Genomic DNA, 6,841 nt, shown 5'->3' with positions numbered 1-6,841 from the left:
AACAATGAATGAATGGAATTCCAAAATCTCTGTAGATGTTCATTGAAATGAAAAATAAACAAACTAAATTAAAAAAAAAACAGACTTTCACATCTGTCTCATGCAGAATGACTTAACCACTGCCCTACCAGATCTCTTCTCCAGGAATTTAAAGAAGTAAAAATAAACCCTGACAAGAGCTTGTTACTGAGAAAGACACCAATATAGGAAGCCAATACTAAATACTTGTATTAAACTGAGTGTTAGAATGCCCTCAGGATGTGAGGGAGGTACATACAAGCTAGAGTTCACCCTGAGGCACTAAGGCAAATCCTTAAGAGTTTGCTGGATTCTTGCATTGTATTTGCTGACCCCTCCCTCCTGAGTCTGCAGGAAGGTTTTCAATAGAAAGAGCTCTGCTTCATTTGCATTGAATTTTCTTTGTGATTTACTTCCTGATAATTTTCAATAAAGATACAGGGAAGCTGGATTGGGAGTCTTCAGTCAAGACCTGCTGGCCCCCTGTTTTTCATGCTAAAAAAAAAAAAGAAAGACATATGAATGGGTATTCTTGTCATGACAGAAGTCCTGAGTGAAGACTGCATAGTGGAGTGGACTTGGTGGGGGGGGCGGATTGCATAACAATGAAAAATATTTTCATTTTCTTTTCAAGGAGAAGAATGAATTGGGGGGCGTGAGTAGGGAGAAAAGTGCAACAATGAATGACTGGAAACCCTAAGTCTCTGTAAACTTTCATTAAAATGAATTTTTTTTTAAAAAAAGATGTCTTTCAGATGTTATAAAGCTAAAATATCACTGTAAAGGTTAAGATGTGACTGACCTAAGCCATGACATTTTTGTTTGCTTCATATGCTTGTGAATATTGAATGAAGGAAGGCCAAAGAAATACTGACTTCTTTAAATTGTGTTTGAGAAGAATATTGAGTATACAACATGGGCTGCCAATAAACAAAACAAATAAACCTTTCTTGGAAGAAGTCTAGTCAGAATTCTCCTTAGAAGTGTCATTAGCAAGAGGTTGTCTCACATACTTTCAGCATGTTACAGGGTGGAGGAACAGTTCCTGAAGAAAGATAACATACTTGGTAAAGTAATGGGTCAGGGTTAAAGTAGAAGGCCATATATAAGATGGATTGACACAATGCCCATAACAATGATTATGAGGATGTTGCCAGGATCTGACAATATTCTGTTTTGTTATACATAGTCTCACTATGAGTCAGGGCCAATTCAACAGTACCTAACAACAACATCTTCATTCTTCTTCCATAAAATTGCTTTTGTGCCATTCCACAAAATCAATTGAATATACTCATGTGGGTTCATTTTTGGGTTAACTGTTCTATTCTGCTGATCCGTATATTTCTCCATCTACCAATACTACATTGTTCTATTTACTACAGATACATGTTTTTGAAAAAAATCATACCAAAAGAAAAAACCCACAAAAGCAATGAATTTACTGTAATCAACGTGATTTTTACTCATAGTGATCCTCCATCAAATTTGCAAAGAGATAAATCCATGCAGGAGGAGACTGGTCAACTTTCTCCAGGGAAATGGTCAGTGAAGCTGAACCATCAAATTTTTGGTTACAACCTAGTCTATAACATAATATAGAAGTCTTAAAATTAAGTGGCATGATTGTTCCAATTTTATTAATTTACAGTATAGTTTGAGCTTTTCAAATTCCTTTGTTTTGTCATATAAATCTTAAATTTACCTATGTAAATATGTCAACTTTTATTCACATTATGCATACAAGATTCTGTCATCTGCACAATGCAGGTTGTTAATTAGTCTTCCTCCAATCCTGATGCCACAGTCTTCTTCATATTGTTCAGCTTCTCAAATAATTTGCTCAGCATATAGGTTTTATAGGTATGGAGAAAGGACATAACCCTAACTTATTACTTTCCTGATTTTAAGCTACACAGTATTCTCTGGTTCTGCTTGGATAACTGCTTGTTTGTCTATACACGGGTTTCACATGAGCATAGTGAAGAGTTCTGGTATTCCCATTCTCCTCAATGCTATGCATAATTTCTTATAATTCGCACAGTCAAATGCCTTTATATAGTTAATAAACACAAGTTGACATCTTTCTGATATTCTCTGCTCTCAGTAAGTTTAATCTGACATCAGCAATGATATCTTTCATGCCATTTATGATAGTATTTTACAATTTTTTAGATGTTTTATTTCCAGAAGTTTGTTTTTAATATATATGAATATATTTAAATTTTGTACATCAATATCGCTAAACTAACTTATTAATTCTAGGAATTTTCCTGTAGATTTTGGAGTCTTTCCAGCATAAAGAATCAAATTATCTATAAATTGTTGTTGCTGTTATGTGCCTTCGTCTCACCTATGACTCTTAGCAACCCTATGTGCAACAGCCCTAAATCCTGCACTATTCCTTGCCAATCTTATTGTCTCTGACACACTCATTACCCCAGTGACTGAATCGATTAATCTCATCGAGGGTCTTCCTCTCCTGTGCTCCCAAGCATGATGTTCCTCTCCAAGGACTGATCCTGCCTTGCAACGTGTCTGAAGTATGCCAGACAAAGCTTCAGAATCCTTACCTCCAAAAAGCAGCCTAGCTTCACCCTCTCCAGGACAAACTTGGTTTGTTCTGCTAGCAGTCCATGGTATATTCAATAGTCTTCTGCAGCACTACAGCGTAAAGGCATCATTCTATCACCCCTAGTCATTGTCCAGCTTTCTGATACGTAGCAAGTAATTGTAAAGATGACAGCCTGTACCAGGCACACCTTAGTCTCCAGACTCACATTGTTGCTCTTCAGTACTTTGGAGAGGTCTCTGACAATAGAGTTTCCCAATGCAATTCATCTTTTAATTTCCTGTCTGCAGGTACCAAAAATGTTGATTGGAGAGCCAAGCAAACTGAAGCTGTCAACAATCTCAATCTCTGTTCCTTTTTTCTTACAAGTATACTTTTTATTTATTTTTTTGGGGGTGCCTTTGCCTTGATGTCGTGTTTTGTGGGTTTCTTTTTTTTCTCAGAAATTCTTTTTTTTTCCTAGATCCATCCTGAAATACAATGTGGTGAGCGACAGGATAATATCCATACACATACAAGGAAGTCCAATGAATACCACTATCATTCAAACATATGCACCAACAACTAGAGTCAAAGAAGAGGAAATAGAAGATTTCTACCAAATTTTGCAGTCAGAAATTGATCAAACATGCAATCAAAATGCATTGATAATAATGGGCGATTGGAACACAAAAGTTGGGAACAGGGAAGAAGGTTCAGTAGCTGGAAAACACGGCTAGGTGAGAGAAATGAGGCTGGAGATAGAATGATAGAGTTCTGCACCTTCAATGATTTATTCATTGCAAATATCTTTTATAAGAAACATAAACGCAGGCTGTACACAAGGATTTCACCTGATGGTATGCATAGGAATCAAAGAGAATACATTTGTGGAAAGACTCCCCAGAGAAGCTAAAGATCAGCTGTGAAAAACAGGCCAGGTGCCGATTGTGGGACAGACCACCAACTACTCATATGCAAGTTCAAGCTGAAGTTGAGGAAAATTAAATCAAGTCCACGGGAACCAAAATTTGACCTTAGGTCTGTCCCACTCGAATTTCAAAACCATCTCAGGAATAGATTTGAGGCCTTGAGCACCAAATGAGCTCTGGGAGGATATCAAGAAAATCGTCCATGAAGAATGCAAAAGATCATTACAAAGGCTGAAGAAGAAAAGACCAAGATGGATGTCAGATGAGACTCTGAGTATTGCATTGGAGTGCTGAGAAGCCAAAGGTAAAGGAAGAAACCAAGAAATGAAAGAGCTGAACAGAAAATTTCAAAAGGCAGCCCAGGACGACAAAGCAAGATACTATAAAGAAATGTGCAGAGTTGAAGTGAGAAAATCAAAAGGGCCGAAGTCACTCAGCGTTTCTTAAGCTGAAGGAGTTGAAAAACAAATTCAAGCCACGGGTGGCAATACTTAAGGATTCTTTGGGTAGAATTTTAAATTATCCAGGAAGTATCAAGAGAAGATGCAAGGAGTACAAAGAGTCACTATATCAGAAGGAATTGGCTGACACAGAAGTATTTCAAGAAATAACATATGAGCAAGAGCCTATGGTGATGAAATAGGAAATCCAAATTGCTCTGAAGGAATTGGCAAAAAAGGCTCCAGGAGTTGACGGCATACCAAATGACATGTTTCAACAAATAGACATTGCCCTGGATGTGCTCACTATGTTGTGCCAAGAAATCTGGAGGACAGCCTTTTGGTTGATTGACTAGAAAAGATCGATATTTGTTCCCATTCCAAAGAAAGGTGACCCAACAGAGTGAGGAAATTATCAAACAATATCATTAATTTCACATGCAAGCAAGATTCTGCTGAAAATGATCCAAAAACGTTTGGAGCAATATGTCAACAGAGAACTGCTGGATGTGCAGGCTGGATTTAGAAGAGGTCGTGGTACTAGGGATATTACAGCTAATGTTAGATGGATCTTTGCTGGAAGCAGGGAATACCAGAAGAATGTCTATCTGTGCTTCATTTACTATGCAAAGGCTTTTGACTGTGTGAATCCCAACAATCTATGGCTGACTCTGAGAAGAATGGGAATCCCAGAACATTTGATTGTGCTAATGCGAAACCTGTACTTGGACCAAGAGGCAGTTGTACAGCCTAGCATCCCAGATGATCTGTTCTACATACAGATTGAAAAGGTATGGAGACAAAATACACCCTTGACGGACGCCCCCTTCTTGATTTTGAACCATGTAGTGTCTCCTTGCTCTGTTCTGATGACTGCCTCTTGGTCCAAGTATAGGTTTCGCATAAGCACAATCAAATATTCTGGGATTCCCATTCTTCTCAGAGTCAGCCATAGCAGGAGTGATATCCACTTCCGAAATAGCTTGTCTCTGGAATCTCTATGGACTTTGAGAAACGATGCAAGTTATACAAGTGTTCAGGTCTCATTCATTGGGTCACTATGAGTCATCTATGACTCGATGGCACTTAACCACAACAACAACATACACAAATAAATATGAAAACCTAGAGGAAATGAACAAATACTTAGAAACTCACAAGTTACCTAAGATGACACAGATCAAAGATGTTGTTTTTGTTATGTGCCGTTGAGTTCCCTGCAACTCATAGAGGCCCTATGTAGAACACCTGAATAGACTCCTTACAAAAGAAGAAATTGATCACGTACTAAAACAACATACAACAACAACAGCAGCAGCAGCAGCAGCAGCAAAAAATAAGCCCTGCATCAGATGGTTTTAATAGTAAATTTTATCAAACATTCAGAGAACTGTCTCCAATTTTACCAATTCTATATTTTAGAAAATAGAAAAAAATTGAATTCACCCAGACTCATTTTATAATGCAAACTTATAATTGATACCAAAGACTAAACGGGAGGTAAATATCTCTCATGAACTTAGATGTACAAATCCTCAATAAAATCCTAGCCAATAGAATCCAACAATATATAAAAAAAAAAATAATTCCCCAAGAACAAGTAGTATTGATAACAGTTATGTAAGGATGGTTCAACATAAAAAAAAAAATCAACGTAAATCATCACATTAACAAAGCAAAGAACAAGAAACACATGATCCTATCAATTGATGCAGAAAAGGCCTTTGACAAAATCCAACACCCTTTCTTGATTAAAACACTCAACAAAATAGGAACAGAGGGGGATTTCATCAACAGAGTGAAAATTAAACTGAATCCATGGGAACCAAAATATAACTTTGAGTGTATTCCACCTGAATTTCAGAACCATTTCAGGAACAGGTTTGAGGCCTTGAACACGAATGAGCAAAGACCAGATGAGTTGTGGGAGGATATCAAGGTTATCATCCAAGAAGAGTGCAAACGCTCATTACAAAGACAGAGGAGGAAGAAAAGATCAAAACGGATGTCAGAAGAAACTCTGAATATTGCACTGGAGCACAGAGAAGCCAAACCACAAGGAAAAATTCAAGATACTAAAGAGCTGAACAGAAGATTTCAAAAGGATGACAAAGTAAAATATTACAATGAAATGTGCAAGGAGCTGGAGTCAGAAAATTAAAAGGGCCGGACTCACTCAGCATTTCTTAAGCTCAAGGAACTGAAAAACAAATTCAAACCTCAAGTTGCTATAATCAAGGATGCTTTCGGCAGAAAATTAAATGATCCAGGAAGTATTAAAAGAAGATGGAAAGAATATACTGAATCACTGTATCGAAAGGAATTGGCAGACACAGAAGAATTTAATGAAACAACCTATGAGAAAGAGCCTATGGTGATGAAGGAAGAAGTTCAAGCTGCTTTGAAGGAAATAGCAAAAAATAAGGCCCCAGGAATAGATGGTACACTAATTGACATATTTCAGCTAACAGATGCTGCCCTGGATGTGTTCAACGAGTTGTGCAAAGAAATCTGGAGGACAATCACTTGGCCAACTGACTGGAAGAGATCTATATTTGTTCCCATTCCGAAGAAAGGTGACCCAAAAGAGTGTGGAAACTATAGAACAATCTCATTGATTTCACATGCAAGCAAGATGCTGCTGAAGATTACCCAAAAATGACTGGAAGAGCACATCAGCAGAGAACTACCAGGAGTCCAGGCTGGGTTTAGAAGGGGTCGTGGTACTAGAGATATTGTAGCTAATGTTACACGGATCTTGGCTGAAAGCAGAGAGCACCAGAGGAATGTCTATCTGTGCTTCATTGATTATGCAAAGGCATTTGACTGTGTGGATCATAACAAACTGTGGCTGACTCTGAGAAGAATGGGAATCCCAGAACACTTGATCATTCTAATGC

Source organism: Elephantulus edwardii, unplaced genomic scaffold (assembly GCF_000299155.1).
Source record: "Elephantulus edwardii isolate Elephantulus edwardi_28Jun2011 unplaced genomic scaffold, EleEdw1.0 scaffold00210, whole genome shotgun sequence".
Taxonomy (NCBI): Eukaryota; Metazoa; Chordata; class Mammalia; order Macroscelidea; family Macroscelididae; genus Elephantulus; species Elephantulus edwardii.
This window is presented reverse-complemented; position numbering follows the sequence as displayed.